Source organism: Palaemon carinicauda, chromosome 31 (genome assembly GCF_036898095.1).
Source record: "Palaemon carinicauda isolate YSFRI2023 chromosome 31, ASM3689809v2, whole genome shotgun sequence".
In the NCBI taxonomy this organism is placed as follows: Eukaryota; Metazoa; Arthropoda; class Malacostraca; order Decapoda; family Palaemonidae; genus Palaemon; species Palaemon carinicauda.
Window position 1 is genome coordinate 18,782,153 of NC_090755.1, and position 15,000 is coordinate 18,797,152.

Below are 15,000 nucleotides of genomic sequence, written 5' to 3' on the forward strand. Positions count from 1 at the left end.
ATTTGAACGAATGCAAACACCCTTATTTTTAAAAAAATGAAACATGGGGAGCCCTATTTTCAAAAAATGATAGAACCTTCGTCATCGTCCCCGTCGTCTTCGTGGTCTTCGTCTTCATCGTCTTCGTGTGCGTCGTCTTCGTCTGCGTCGTCTTTTTCAAGTAGGCAGAGGAAGGGACAGAGAGACGATATGAACGGATGCAAACACCCTTATTTTTAAAAAATGAAACCTGGGGAGCCCTATTTTCAAAAAATGATAGAACCTTCGTCATCGTCTCCGTCGTCTTCGTGGTCTTCGTCTTCATCGTCTTCTTGTGCGTCGTCTTCGTCTGCGTCGTCTTTTTCAAGTAGGCAGAGGAAGGGACAGAGAGACGATATGAACGGATGCAAACACCCTTATTTTAAAAAAAATGAAACCTGGGGAGCCTTATTTTCAAAAAATGATAGAACCTTCGTCATCGTCTCCGTCGTCTTCGTGGTCTTCGTCTTCATCGTCTTCGTGTGCGTCGTCTTCGTCTGCGTCGTCTTTTTCAAGTAGGCAGAGAAAGGGACAGAGAGACGATATGAACGGATGCAAACACCCTTAATTTTTAAAAAAATGAAACCTGGGGAGCCCTATTTCAAAAAATGATAGAACCTTCGTCATTGTCTCCGTCGTCTTCGTGGTCTTCGTCTTCATCGTCTCCGTGTGCGTCGTCTTCGTCTCCGTCGTCTTTTTCAAGTAGCAGAGGAAGGGACAGAGAGACGATATGAACGGATGCAAACACCCTTATTTTTAAAAAAAGTAGATCTGAGTGACCCTATGTAAGAAAAAAAAAAGAAAAGGAAAAAAAAAAAAAAAAAAAAAAAAAAAAGTCGAAAATGGATAGCTAGGATAATTTCTTCCAGTAGGTAGGGGAGGGGACAGAGAGACGATTTGAACGAATTCAAACACCCTTATTTTTAAAAAAATGAAACCTGGGGAGCCCTATTTTCAAAAAATGATAGAACCTTCGTCATCGTCTCCGTCGTCTTCGTGGTCTTCGTCTTCATCGTCTTCGTGTGCGTCGTCTTCGTCTGCGTCGTCTTTTTCATGTAATCAGAGGAAGGGACAGAGAGACGATATGAACGGATGCAAACACCCTTATTTTTAAAAAAATGAAACCTGGGGAGCCCTATTTTCAAAAAATAATAGAACCTTCGTCATCGTCTCCGTCGTCTTCGTGGTCTTCGTCTTCATCGTCTTCGTGTACGTCGTCTTCGTCTGCGTCGTCTTTTTCAATTAGGCAGAGGAAGGGACAGAGAGACGATATGAACGGATTGCAAACACCCTTATTTTCAAAAAAATGAAACCTGGGGTGCCCTATTTTCAAAAAATGATAGAACCTTCGTCATCGTCTCGTCGTCTTCGTGGTCTTCGTCTTCATCGTCTTCGTGTGCGTCGTCTTCGTCTGCGTCGTCTTTTTCAAGTAGGCAGAGGAAGGGACAGAGAGACGATATGAACGGATGCAAACACCCTTATTTTTAAAAAAATGAAACCTGGGGAGCCCTATTTTCAAAAAATGATAGAACCTTCGTCATCGTCTCCGTCGTCTTCGTGGTCTTCGTCTTCATCGTCTTCTTGTGCGTCGTCTTCGTCTGCGTCGTCTTTTTCAAGTAGGCAGAGGAAGGGACAGAGAGACGATATGAACGGATGCAAACACCTTATTTTTAAAAAAATGAAACCTGGGGAGCCTTATTTTCAAAAAATGATAGAACCTTCGTCATCGTCTCCGTCGTCTTCGTGGTCTTCGTCTTCATCGTCTTCGTGTGCGTCGTCTTCGTCTGCGTCGTCTTTTTCAAGTAGGCAGAGAAAGGGACAGAGAGACGATATGAACGGATGCAAACACCCTTATTTTTAAAAAAATGAAACCTGGGGAGCCCTATTTCAAAAAATGATAGAACCTTCGTCATCGTCTCCGTCGTCTTCGTGGTCTTCGTCTTCATCGTCTCCGTGTGCGTCGTCTTCGTCTCCGTCGTCTTTTTCAAGTAGGCAGAGGAAGGGACAGAGAGACGATATGAACGGATGCAAACACCCTTATTTTTAAAAAAGTAGATCTGAGTGACCCTATAAAGAAAAAAAAAAGAAAAAGGAAAAAAAAAAAAAAAAAAAAAAAAAAAAAAAGTCGAAAATGGATAGCTAGGATAATTTCTTCCAGTAGGTAGGGGAGGGGGACAGAGAGACGATTTGAACGAATTCAAACACCCTTATTTTTAAAAAAATGAAACCTGGGGAGCCCTATTTTCAAAAAATGATAGAACCTTCGTCATCGTCTCCGTCGTCTTCGTGGTCTTCGTCTTCATCGTCTTCGTGTGCGTCGTCTTCGTCTGCGTCGTCTTTTTCATGTAGGCAGAGGAAGGGACAGAGAGACGATATGAACGGATGCAAACACCCTTATTTTAAAAAAATGAAACCTGGGGAGCCCTATTTTCAAAAAATGATAGAACCTTCGTCATCGTCTCCGTCGTCTTCGTGGTCTTCGTCTTCATCGTCTTCGTGTACGTCGTCTTCGTCTGCGTCGTCTTTTTCAAGTAGGCAGAGGAAGGGACAGAGAGACGATATGAACGGATTGCAAACACCCTTATTTTCAAAAAAATGAAACCTGGGGAGCCCTATTTTCAAAAATGATAAAACCTTCGTCATCGTCTCCGTCGTCTTCGTGGTCTTCGTCTTCATCGTCTTCGTGTACGTCGTCTTCGTCTGCGTCGTCTTTTTCAAGTAGGCAGAGGAAGGAACAGAGAGACGATATGAACGGATGCAAACACCCTTATTTTAAAAAAAAATGAGATCTGAGTGACCCTATAAAGAAAAAAAAAAAAAAAAAAAAAAAAAAAAAAAAAAAAAAAAGAGTCGAAATGGATAGCTAGGATAATTTCTTCCAGTAGGTAGGGGAGGGGGACAGAGAGACGATTTGAACGAATGCAAACACCCTTATTTTTAAAAAAATGAAACCTGGGGAGCCCTATTTTCAAAAAATGATAGAACCTTCGTCATCGTCTCCGTCTTCTTCGTGGTCTTCGTCTTCATCGTCTTCGTGTGCGTCGTCTTCGTCTGCGTCGTCTTTTTCAAGTAGGCAGAGGAAGGGACAGAGAGACGATATGAACGGATGCAAACACCCTTATTTTTAAAAAAAATGAAACCTGGGAGCCCTATTTTCAAAAAATGATAGAACCTTCGTCATCGTCTCCGTCGTCTTCGTGGTCTTCGTCTTCATCGTCTTCGTGTGCGTCGTCTTCGTCTGCGTCGTCTTTTTCAAGTAGGCAGAGGAAGGGACAGAGAGACGATTTGAACGAATGCAAACACCCTTATTTTTAAAAAAATGAAACCTGGGGAGCCCTATTTTCAAAAAATGATAGAACCTTCGTCATCGTCTCCGTCGTCTTCGTGGTCTTCGTCTTCATCGTCTTCGTGTACGTCGTCTTCGTCTGCGTCGTCTTTTTCAAGTAGGCAGAGGAAGGGACAGAGAGACGATATGAACGGATGCAAACACCCTTATTTCTAAAAAAATGAGATCTGAGTGACCCTATAAAGAAAAAAAAAAAAAAAAAAAAAAAAAAAAGTCGAAAATGGATAGCTAGGATAATTTCTTCCAGTAGGTAGGGGAGGGGACAGAGAGACGATTTGAACGAATGCAAACACCCTTATTTTTAAAAAAATGAAACCTGGGGAGCCCTATTTTCAAAAAATGATAGAACCTTCGTCATCGTCTCCGTCGTCTTCGTGGTCTTCGTCTTCATCGTCTTCGTGTGCGTCGTCTTCGTCTCCGTCGTCTTCGTCTCCGTCGTCTTCGTGGTCTTCGTCTTCATCGTCTTCGTGTGCGTCGTCTTCGTCTGCGTCGTCTTTTTCAAGTAGGCAGAGGAAGGGACAGAGAGACGATATGAACGGATGCAAACACCCTTATTTTTAAAAAAATGAAACCTGCGGAGCCCTATTTTCAAAAAATGATAGAACCTTCGTCATCGTCTCCGTCGTCTTCGTGGTCTTCGTCTTCATCGTGTTCGTGTACGTCGTCTTCGTCTGCGTCGTCTTTTTCAAGTAGGCAGAGGAAGGGACAGAGACACGATATGAACGGATGCAAACACCCTTATTTTTTAAAAAATGAGATCTGAGTGACCCTATAAAGAAAAAAAAAAAAAAAAAAAAAAAAAAAAAAGTCGAAAATGGATAGCTAGGATAATTTCTTCCAGTAGGGTAGGGGAGGGGACAGAGAGACGATTTGAACGAATGCAAACACCCTTATTTTTAAAAAATGAAACCTGGGGAGCCCTATTTTCAAAAAATGATAGAACCTTCGTCATCGTCTCCGTCGTCTTCGTGGTCTTCGTCTTCATCGTCTTCGTGTGCGTCGTCTTCGTCTGCGTCGTCTTTTTCAAGTAGGCAGAGGAAGGGACAGAGAGACGATATGAACGGATGCAAACACCCTTATTTTTAAAAAAATGAAACCTGGGGAGCCCTATTTTCAAAAAATGATAGAACCTTCGTCATCGTCTCCGTCGTCTTCGTGGTCTTCGTCTTCATCGTCTTCTTGTGCGTCGTCTTCGTCTGCGTCGTCTTTTTCAAGTAGGCAGAGGAAGGGACAGAGAGACGATATGAACGGATGCAAACACACTTATTTTTAAAAAAATGAAACCTGGGGAGCCTTATTTTCAAAAAATGATAGAACCTTCGTCATCGTCTCCATCGTCTTCGTGGTCTTCGTCTTCATCGTCTTCGTGTGCGTCGTCTTCGTCTGCGTCGTCTTTTTCAAGTAGGCAGAGAAAGGGACAGAGAGACGATATGAACGGATGCAAACACCCTTATTTTTAAAAAAATGAAACCTGGGGAGCCTATTTTCAAAAAATGATAGAACCTTCGTCATCGTCTCCGTCGTCTTCGTGGTCTTCGTCTTCATCGTCTCCGGTGTGCGTCGTCTCGTCTGCGTCGTCTTTTTCAAGTAGGCAGAGGAAGGGACAGAGAGACAATATGAACGGATGCAAACACCCTTATTTTTAAAAAAATGAAACCTGGGGAGCCCTATTTTCAAAAAATGATAGAACCTTCGTCATCGTCCCCGTCGTCTTCGTGGTCTTCGTCTTCATCGTCTTCGTGTACGTCGTCTTCGTCCGCGTCGTCTTTTTCAAGTAGGCAGAGGAAGGGACAGAGAGACGATATGAACGGATGCAAACACCTTATTTTTTAAAAAAATGAGATCTGAGTGACCCTAGAAAAAAAAAAAAAAAAAAAAAAAAAATGGAGTCGAAAATGGATAGCTAGGATAATTTCTTCCAGTAGGTAGGGTAGGGGACAGAGAGACGATATGAACAGATGCAAACACCCTTATTTTTAAAAAAATGAAACCTGGGGAGCCCTATTTTCAAAAAGTGATAGAACTTCGTCATCGTCTCCGTCGTCTTCGTGGTCTTCGTCTTCATCGTCTTCGTGTACGTCGTCTTCGTCTCCGTCGTCTTTTTCAAGTAGGCAGAGGAAGGGACAGAGACACGATATGAACGGATGCAAACACCCTTATTTTTAAAAAAATGAGATCTGAGTGACCCTATAAAGAAAAAAAAAAAAAAAAAAAAAAAAGTCGGAAATGGATAGCTAGGATAATTTCTTCCAGTAGGTAGGGGAGAGGACAGAGAGACGATTTGAACGAATGCAAACACCCTTATTTTTAAAAAAATGAAACATGGGGAGCCCTATTTTCAAAAAATGATAGAACCTTCGTCATCGTCCCCGTCGTCTTCGTGGTCTTCGTCTTCATCGTCTTCGTGTGCGTCGTCTTCGTCTGCGTCGTCTTTTCAAGTAGGCAGAGGAAGGGACAGAGAGACGATATGAACGGATGCAAACACCCTTATTTTTAAAAAAATGAAACCTGGGGAGCCCTATTTTCAAAAAATGATAGAACCTTCGTCATCGTCTCCGTCGTCTTCGTGGTCTTCGTTCTTCATCGTCTTCTTGTGCGTCGTCTTCGTCTGCGTCGTCTTTTTCAAGTAGGCAGAGGAAGGGACAGAGAGACGATATGAACGGATGCAAACACCCTTATTTTTAAAAAAATGAAACCTGGGGAGCCTTATTTTCAAAAAATGATAAAACCTTCGTCATCGTCTCCGTCGTCTTCGTGGTCTTCGTCTTCATCGTCTTCGTGTGCGTCGTTCTTCGTCTGCGTCGTCTTTTTCAAGTAGGCAGAGAAAGGGACAGAGAGACGATATGAACGGATGCAAACACCCTTATTTTTAAAAAAATGAAACCTGGGGAGCCCTATTTTCAAAAAATGATAGAACCTTCGTCATCGTCTCCGTCGTCTTCGTGGTCTTCGTCTTCATCGTCTCCGTGTGCGTCGTCTTCGTCTCCGTCGTCTTTTTCAAGTAGGCAGAGGAAGGGACAGAGAGACGATATGAACGGATGCAAACACCCTTATTTTTAAAAAAAGTAGATCTGAGTGACCCTATGAAGAAAAAAAAAAGAAAAGGAAAAAAAAAAAAAAAAAAAAAAAAAAAAGTCGAAAATGGATAGCTAGGCATAATTTCTTCCAGTAGGTAGGGGAGGGGACAGAGAGACGATTTGAACGAATTCAAACACCCTTATTTTTAAAAAAATGAAACCTGGGGAGCCCTATTTTCAAAAAATGATAGAACCTTCGTCATCGTCTCCGTCGTCTTCGTGGTCTTCGTCTTCATCGTCTTTGTGTGCGTCGTCTTCGTCTGCGTCGTCTTTTTCATGTAATCAGAGGAAGGGGACAGAGAGACGATATGAACGGATGCAAACACCCTTATTTTTAAAAAAATGAAACCTGGGGAGCCCTATTTTCAAAAAATAATAGAACCTTCGTCATCGTCTCCGTCGTCTTCGTGGTCTTCGTCTTCATCGTCTTCGTGTACGTCGTCTTCGTCTGCGTCGTCTTTTTCAATTAGGCAGAGGAAGGGACAGAGAGACGATATGAACGGATTGCAAACACCCTTATTTTCAAAAAAATGAAACCTGGGGTGCCCTATTTTCAAAAAATGATAGAACCTTCGTCATCGTCTCCGTCGTCTTCGTGGTCTTCGTCTCATCGTCTTCGTGTGCGTCGTCTTCGTCTGCGTCGTCTTTTTCAAGTAGGCAGAGGAAGGGACAGAGAGACGATATGAACGGATGCAAACACCCTTATTTTTAAAAAAATGAAACCTGGGGAGCCCTATTTCAAAAATGATAGAACCTTCGTCATCGTCTCCGTCGTCTTCGTGGTCTTCGTCTTCATCGTCTTCTTGTGCGTCGTCTTCGTCTGCGTCGTCTTTTTCAAGTAGGCAGAGGAAGGGACAGAGAGACGATATGAACGGATGCAAACACCCTTATTTTTAAAAAAATGAAACCTGGGGAGCCTTATTTTCAAAAAATGATAGAACCTTCGTCATCGTCTCCGTCGTCTTCGTGGTCTTCGTCTTCATCGTCTTCGTGTGCGTCGTCTTCGTCTGCGTCGTCTTTTTCAAGTAGGCAGAGAAGGGACAGAGAGACGATATGAACGGATGCAAACACCCTTATTTTTAAAAAAATGAAACCTGGGGAGCCCTATTTTCAAAAAATGATAGAACCTTCGTCATCGTCTCCGTCGTCTTCTTGGTCTTCGTCTTCATCGTCTCCGTGTGCGTCGTCTTCGTCTCCGTCGTCTTTTTCAAGTAGGCAGAGGAAGGGACAGAGAGACGATATGAACGGATGCAAACACCCTTATTTTTAAAAAAAGTAGATCTGAGTGACCCTATAAAGAAAAAAAAAAAGAAAAGGAAAAAAAAAAAAAAAAAAAAAAAAAAAAAAAGTCGAAAATGGATAGCTAGGATAATTTCTTCCAGTAGGTAGGGGGGGGACAGAGAGACGATTTGAACGAATTCAAACACCCTTATTTTTAAAAAAATGAAACCTGGGGAGCCCTATTTTCAAAAAATGATAGAACCTTCGTCATCGTCTCCGTCGTCTTCGTGGTCTTCGTCTTCATCGTCTTCGTGTGCGTCGTCTTCGTCTGCGTCGTCTTTTTCATGTAGGCAGAGGAAGGGACAGAGAGACGATATGAACGGATGCAAACACCCTTATTTTAAAAAAATGAAACCTGGGGAGCCCTATTTTCAAAAAATGATAGAACCTTCGTCATCGTCTCCGTCGTCTTCGTGGTCTTCGTCTTCATCGTCTTCGTGTACGTCGTCTTCGTCTGCGTCGTCTTTTTCAAGTAGGCAGAGGAAGGGACAGAGAGACGATATGAACGGATTGCAAACACCCTTATTTTCAAAAAATGAAACCTGGGGAGCCCTATTTTCAAAAAATGATAAAACCTTCGTCATCGTCTCCGTCGTCTTCGTGGTCTTCGTCTTCATCGTCTTCGTGTACGTCGTCTTCGTCTGCGTCGTCTTTTTCAAGTAGGCAGAGGAAGGAACAGAGAGACGATATGAACGGAAGCAAACACCCTTATTTTAAAAAAAAATGAGATCTGAGTGACCCTATAAAGAAAAAAAAAAAAAAAAAAAAAAAAAAAAAAAAAAAAAAAAAAAAAAAAAAAAAAAAAACTGGGTGATGTAAAAATCTTGCAGGCAAGATGTGTTTCTTCTGAAGCAAAGGTACTTGCTAAAAAAAGTGAAATTGACTTCTAAGGTGTTTGATAAAGAAAAGTAAATTGATTGCAATAGAACGGGGCCAAACAAAGGTATAAAATACCAAAAAAACTGGGTGATGAAAAAATCTTGCAGGTAAGATGTGCTTCTTCTGAGCAAAGGTGCTTGCTAAAAAAGTGAAATTGATTGCAAAGGTGCTTTTTAAAGAAAGAAAAATTGATTGCATTAGCACGGGGCCAAGCAAAAGTACCAAAAAAAAAAATGGGTGATGAAAAAATCTTGCAGCCAAGATGTGTTGCTTCTGAGCAAAGGTGCTTGCTAAAAATGTGAAATTGATTGCAAAGAGGCTTGCTAAAGAAAGGTAAATTGATTGCAAAGGTGCTTGCTAAAGCAAGGGAAATTGATTGCATGAGGACGGGGCCAAGCAAAGGTATAAAATACCAAAAAACTGGATGAGGGAATAATCATACTGGTTTGATGTGTTTCTGAGCAAGATGCTTGCTAAAGAAAGTGAACTTCATTGTATTACTGTACGATGGGACCAAGCAAAGGTATGAAAAAAAAAAAAAAAGAAAAAAAAAAAGAAAAAAAAAAGTGATAAAAAAAATCTTTCAGGTGAGCAGTGTTTCTTCTGAGCAAAGGTGCTTGCTAAGGAAAGTGAAATTTATTGCATTAGGATGGCAGCAAGAAAAGGTATTAAAAAAAAAAAAAAAAACCTGGGTGATGAAAAAATCTTGCTGGCGAGATGCGTGTCTTCTTTGTGGAGGTGCTACTGCGCATTGGCCGAGACGAACGAACAAACGTACTAACTGATCATCAATCTAGAGACAATGACCAGATCTTGTTCGGGTGGAACATGTTTATGCACTCGATCTAGTGCAACAAAAGCGATGACGAGTCACTTAATTATTCCAGGTAATGACTTGTTGTCTTTAAGATTTCCTTGATCGAATGCATGATCACTGTAATATTATTATTATTATTATTATTATTATTATTATTATTATTATTAATATTACTATTATTATTAATTATTAATAGCTAAGCTACATTCCTAGTTTGAAAAGCATGACGCTATAAGCCCAAGGGCTCCAACAGGGAAAAATATTATTATTATTATTATTATTATTATTAAATTATTACTAGATAAGCTACATTCCTAGTTTGAAAGCATGACGCTATAAGCCCAAGGGCTCCAACAGGGAAAAATATTATTATTATTATTATTATTATTATTAAATTATTACTAGATAAGCTACAACCCTAGTTTGAAAAGCATGACGCTATAAGCCAAAGGGCTCCAACAAGGAAAAATAGCTCAGTGAGGAAAGTAAACAAGAAAAACAAAACAACAAAAGAATTAATAACAATCAAAACAAAATATTCTAAGATCATTAACAACATTAATCAGATCTATCATATATAAACTATAAAAACTATATAAAAACAAGAGGAAGAGAAAGAAGATAGAAATAGCGTGCCCAATTGTACCCTCATCATAGTATCAATTTTTCTGTGCGTGTCATATTTCCTTGTTGCACAATGTGATACATAATTTAATTCTTTCAATTAATATACTGTATAAACATAAAACTTAAAAGAATGGGAACATCTTATTAACAATAGATAAACTAGAAAAGTAATACCTTTTGTAACACACAATCCTAATCCTCTATGGATAAAAACGCACAGTATTTGTCTAAACGTTTATTATTATTATTATTATTATTATTATTATTATTATTATTATTATTATTATTACTTGCTAAGCAACAACCCTAGTTGGAAAAGCAGGATGCTATAAGCCCAGGGGCTCCAACCGGGAAAATAGCCCAGTGAGGAAGGGAAACAAGGCAAAATAAAATATTTTAAGAACAGTAACAAACATTAAAATAAATATTTCCAATATAAATTATGAAAACTTTAACAAAACAGAAGAGAAACATGATAGAATAGTGTGCCCGAGTGTCTACCCTCAAGCAAGAGAACTCCCGTTACATGCGTGGTACTGTGTCACAGCTGTGTTATTCTGCTATAAAAAAAAAAAAAAAAAAAGTGAAAAAAACGTAAAAAAAAAAAAAAAAAAAAAAAAAAGCGCCATCCTCCCTTCGTCAAAGCGAGAGTGCTGTACTGATAGCACGTTACCTCAACTCAAGGTCGTTCCTCATGATGTGAACTCTCACTCTCTCGCTTCCTTACACGCCACTAGATTATGCACGTCAACTCTCCTGTCGAGTCGTTGCAATTGGCAGGCGGTAGTCCTGTCAATTTCCCCATTTCGACGGGTAGGAAATGTAACTGTTAATTCTTCTGTCAAGATGTATGCAATTGGCAGGCGCCAGTTCTAACAATTTCTCTATTTCGAAAGCTTGGAAAAGTAACTATCAATTCTTCTGTCAAGATGTGTGCCATTGGTAAAAGGCAGTTCTGTCAATTTCTCTATTTCGACGGGTAGGAAATGCCAATTTCCCTATTTCGACGGATAGGAAATGTAACTGTCAATTCTTTTTTCAAGATGTATGCAATTGGCAAGCGGCAGTCCTGTCAATTTCTCCATTTCGACGGCTAGGAAATGTCAATTTCCCTATTTCCACGGCTAGAAAGAGTAACTGTAAATTCTTCTATCAAGATGTATGCAATTGGCAGGCGGCAGTCTGTCAATTTCCCTATTTCGACGGCTAGGAAATGTCAATTTCCCTATTTAAACGGCTAGGATAAGTAACTGTCAACTCTTCTGTCAAGTTGCATGCAATTGGCAGGCGGCACTCCTGTCAATTTTCATATTTCGACGGCTAAGAAAAGTTACTGTCAATTCTTCTGTCAAGATGTATGCAACTGGCAGGCGGCAGTCCTGTAATTTAACTATTTCGACGGCTAGGAAATGTCAATTTCCCTATTTAAACGGCTAGGATAAGTAACTGTCAACTCTTCTGTCAAGTTGCATGCAATTGGCAGGCGGCAGTCCTGTCAATTTCCATATTTCGACGGCTAAGAAAAGTTACTGTCAATTCTTCTGTCAAGATGTATGCAACTGGCAGGCGGCAGTCCTGTAATTTAACTATTTCGACGGCTAGAAAAAGTAACTGTCAAGTCGTATGTAAGAGGCAGATGCCGTCCTGTCAATTTCTCTATTTCGACGGCTAGAAAAGTAAGGCAGTCCGGTAAATTTACCAATTTCGACAGCTAGAAAAGTAACTGTCAAGTCGTATGTAAGTGGCAGATGGCAGTCCTGTAAATTTACCAATTTTGACTGCTATTAAAAGTAACTGTCAAGTCGTATGAAACTTTAGGTAAAGCAAACGGTTATGTACAAGACAATTGTAAGACGGTAATCTGTTCTGTATAAGACACCTGTAAGGTGGTAATGTTCTGTATAAGACATCTGTAAGAATGTAATCTGTTCTGTATATGACACCTGTAAGAAGGTAATGTTCTGTATAAGACATCTGTAAGAAAGTAATCTGCTCTGTATAAAACAACTGAAAGTAATCTGTTCTGTATAAAACAATTGTAAGAACGTAATTGCTCAGTACAAGACACCTGTAAGCAAGTAATTTGTTCTGTATAAGACATCTGTAAGAAAGTAATCTGCTCTGTATAAAACAACTGAAAGTAACCTGCTCTGTATAAAACAACTGAAAGTAATCTGTTCTGTATAAAACAACTGTAAGAACGTAATTTGCTCAGTACAAGACACCGGTAAGCAAGTAATTTGTTCTGTATAAGACATCTGTAAGAAAGTAATCTGCTCTGTATAAAACAACTGAAAGTAATCTGTTCTGTATAAAACAACTGAAAGTAATCTGTTCTGTATAAAACAACTGTAAGAAAGTAATCTGCTCAGTAGAAGACACCTGTAAGCAAGTAATTTGTTCTGTATAAGACAATTGCATGAAAGTAATCTGCTCAGTAGAAGACACCTGTAAGCAAGTAATTTGTTCTGTATAAGACAATTGCATGAAAGTAATCTGTTTGCTGTTCTGTACAAGACAATTACAAGAAAGTAATGTCTAATTAACCATTAACCACTTCTATTTTATTCTCAGAGTTTTGCCTGCTACCGGACCTTGTTGCCGATCCAGGCAACCTCAAGATAGAAACGAAGCCTTAATTTAGGAGAGCCAACAGGGATACTCCTCGAAGTCCCGGGAAAACTTTCACGAATGACTCATTATGACAAGAGCGCCACACGAAGCTCATCTCTGCAATGGCCCCCAGTGCCACTTTCTCAGTGACTCACTTGTGGAAAGTGGACCACATGACGCTGAAAAGGCCTCGAGTTACTAGGAAATATTTACGCCTATAATATCCGGCCGGTTAGAAGGATGGAATTATTTCGGTTTCCAATAAGGAGTTTCAGATAGATCTTAATGTATTTCATGTTTGTAATTGGGAAGATCATATTAGATCTGTTTATTGACGTCTTCCCCTCTCTTCCCACAGGTGTGGAAAAGCAAGATTTTAAGATTGCAGGATGCGAACTTCTTCTGTTGGCACTTGTGACAACGCCGGTGATATGCACTAACTCACGTGATAGTGGCACTGACCCCCCCCCCCCCCCCACCCCCGTGAGATCCTAAAAGCCGCTGTTGTAAGGGTGAGTGAATGAATGAATGAATTACTCTTCGACGTCAATAGATTTCTGAATGAAAAATCTTTAAGTGATGTGTAATACACAGTGAAGTATTTAAATCAGTGGAATTTCAAAAGTTCAAACTTTGCAGCAAATGTTTTTATGTTGAACAGGCTGACATAAGTCTTTTTATAGTTTATATATGAAATATCTGTTTATTGTTGTCAGTGTTTTCAAAATATTTTATTTCAATGGTTCATTACTTCTTATATAGTTTATTTACTTCCTTTCCTCACTATGCTATTTTTCCCCTGTTGGAGCCCTTGGGCTTATAGCATCTTGCTTTTCCAACTAGGGTTGTAGCTTAGCTAATAATAATAATAATAATAATAATAATCTATTTTGAGTCCTATCACAATCCTGTACGTAATGATCATCTTCCGCCGATTAAAACATGCATGCTTGGCACAATCTCCTGACAACCAAAATATCTTTTATATCCTATGACATTCCAGCAGGCTTTATACATAAACATATATATAAATGTGTGCGCGCGCACGCGCAGGGGTTATTATTATTATTATTATTATTATTATTATTACTATCCAAGCTACAACCCTAGTTGGAAAAGCAAGATGCTAAAAGCCCAGGGGCTCCAACAGGGAAAAATAGCCCAGTGAGGAAAGGAAATAGGAAATAAATAAATGAAGAGAACAAATTAACAATAAATCATTCTAAAAAAGTAATAACGTCAAAACAGACATGTCATATATAAACTATTAACATCAAAAACAAATATGTCATAAATAAACTATAAAAAGACTCATGTCCGCCTGGTCAACAAAAAAGCATTTGCTCCAACTTTGAACTTTTGAAGTTCTACTGATTCAACTACCTTGCGTGTAATAGTCGCGTACTGCAGCCAATCTCTTCTTCTAACAGAATTAATTGTGCTTTTTGTGCTCATAATTATAATCACAAGACATTCAAATTCTCTATAGTCATTTAACCATAAAAGAGAGCCATTCTTTCCATTGTACAATATAAAGTTGGTGAAACTAAGCATGGGAGAAAATGTTGAAAAATATAATGGATGATTAAATCTATGTAAACTTGACTAATGGTAACAAATCTAGCAGATAGTTAGTTATTATTATCATTATTATTATTATTATTATTATTATTATTATTATTATTATTATTATTATTATATGCTAAGCTATAACCCTAGTTGGAAAAGCAGGGTGCTATAAGCCCAGGGCCCCAACAGGGAAAATAGCCCAGTGAGGAAAGGAAATAAGGAAATAAGGAAAAATAAAACATTTTAGGAATAGTAACATTATTAAAATAAATATTTCCTATTTAAACTATGAAAACTTTAACAGAACAAGAGGAAGAGTTAATTCTGATTGGTTAATATGGACGTCCTTTTACTTTCAGATATATTATTCGGTTTGAAAACTGCCTGAAAAAAATGGTACATTTAAACATTATCAAATCCTTATTTGATAATAAAAGTTGATTTTCTATCACACAATAGAGAATATATTCGTAATTATAATACAGAATATTTTCGTAATCAGAGAGATCAATTCAAACTCTATCCTTTCTATCCTAATAGTAGAAAACCACAAGTTGAGTCATTGTCAGAGGGGTGGGGAGCCACGTGTCTCTCACTTGACAATTACAAGTTTCCAAAGTTTTATTCCAGCTGTGACCAAGTTGTGGAATGATCCAAATCAGATAGTTGGATCGGTGGGACCTCAAAAGTTCAAACTTGCAGAGAATGTCTAAGTTGAGCAGGCTGACATTAGTCTCTCTTTAGTTTATTTATGAAAGATTTAATGCTGTTAC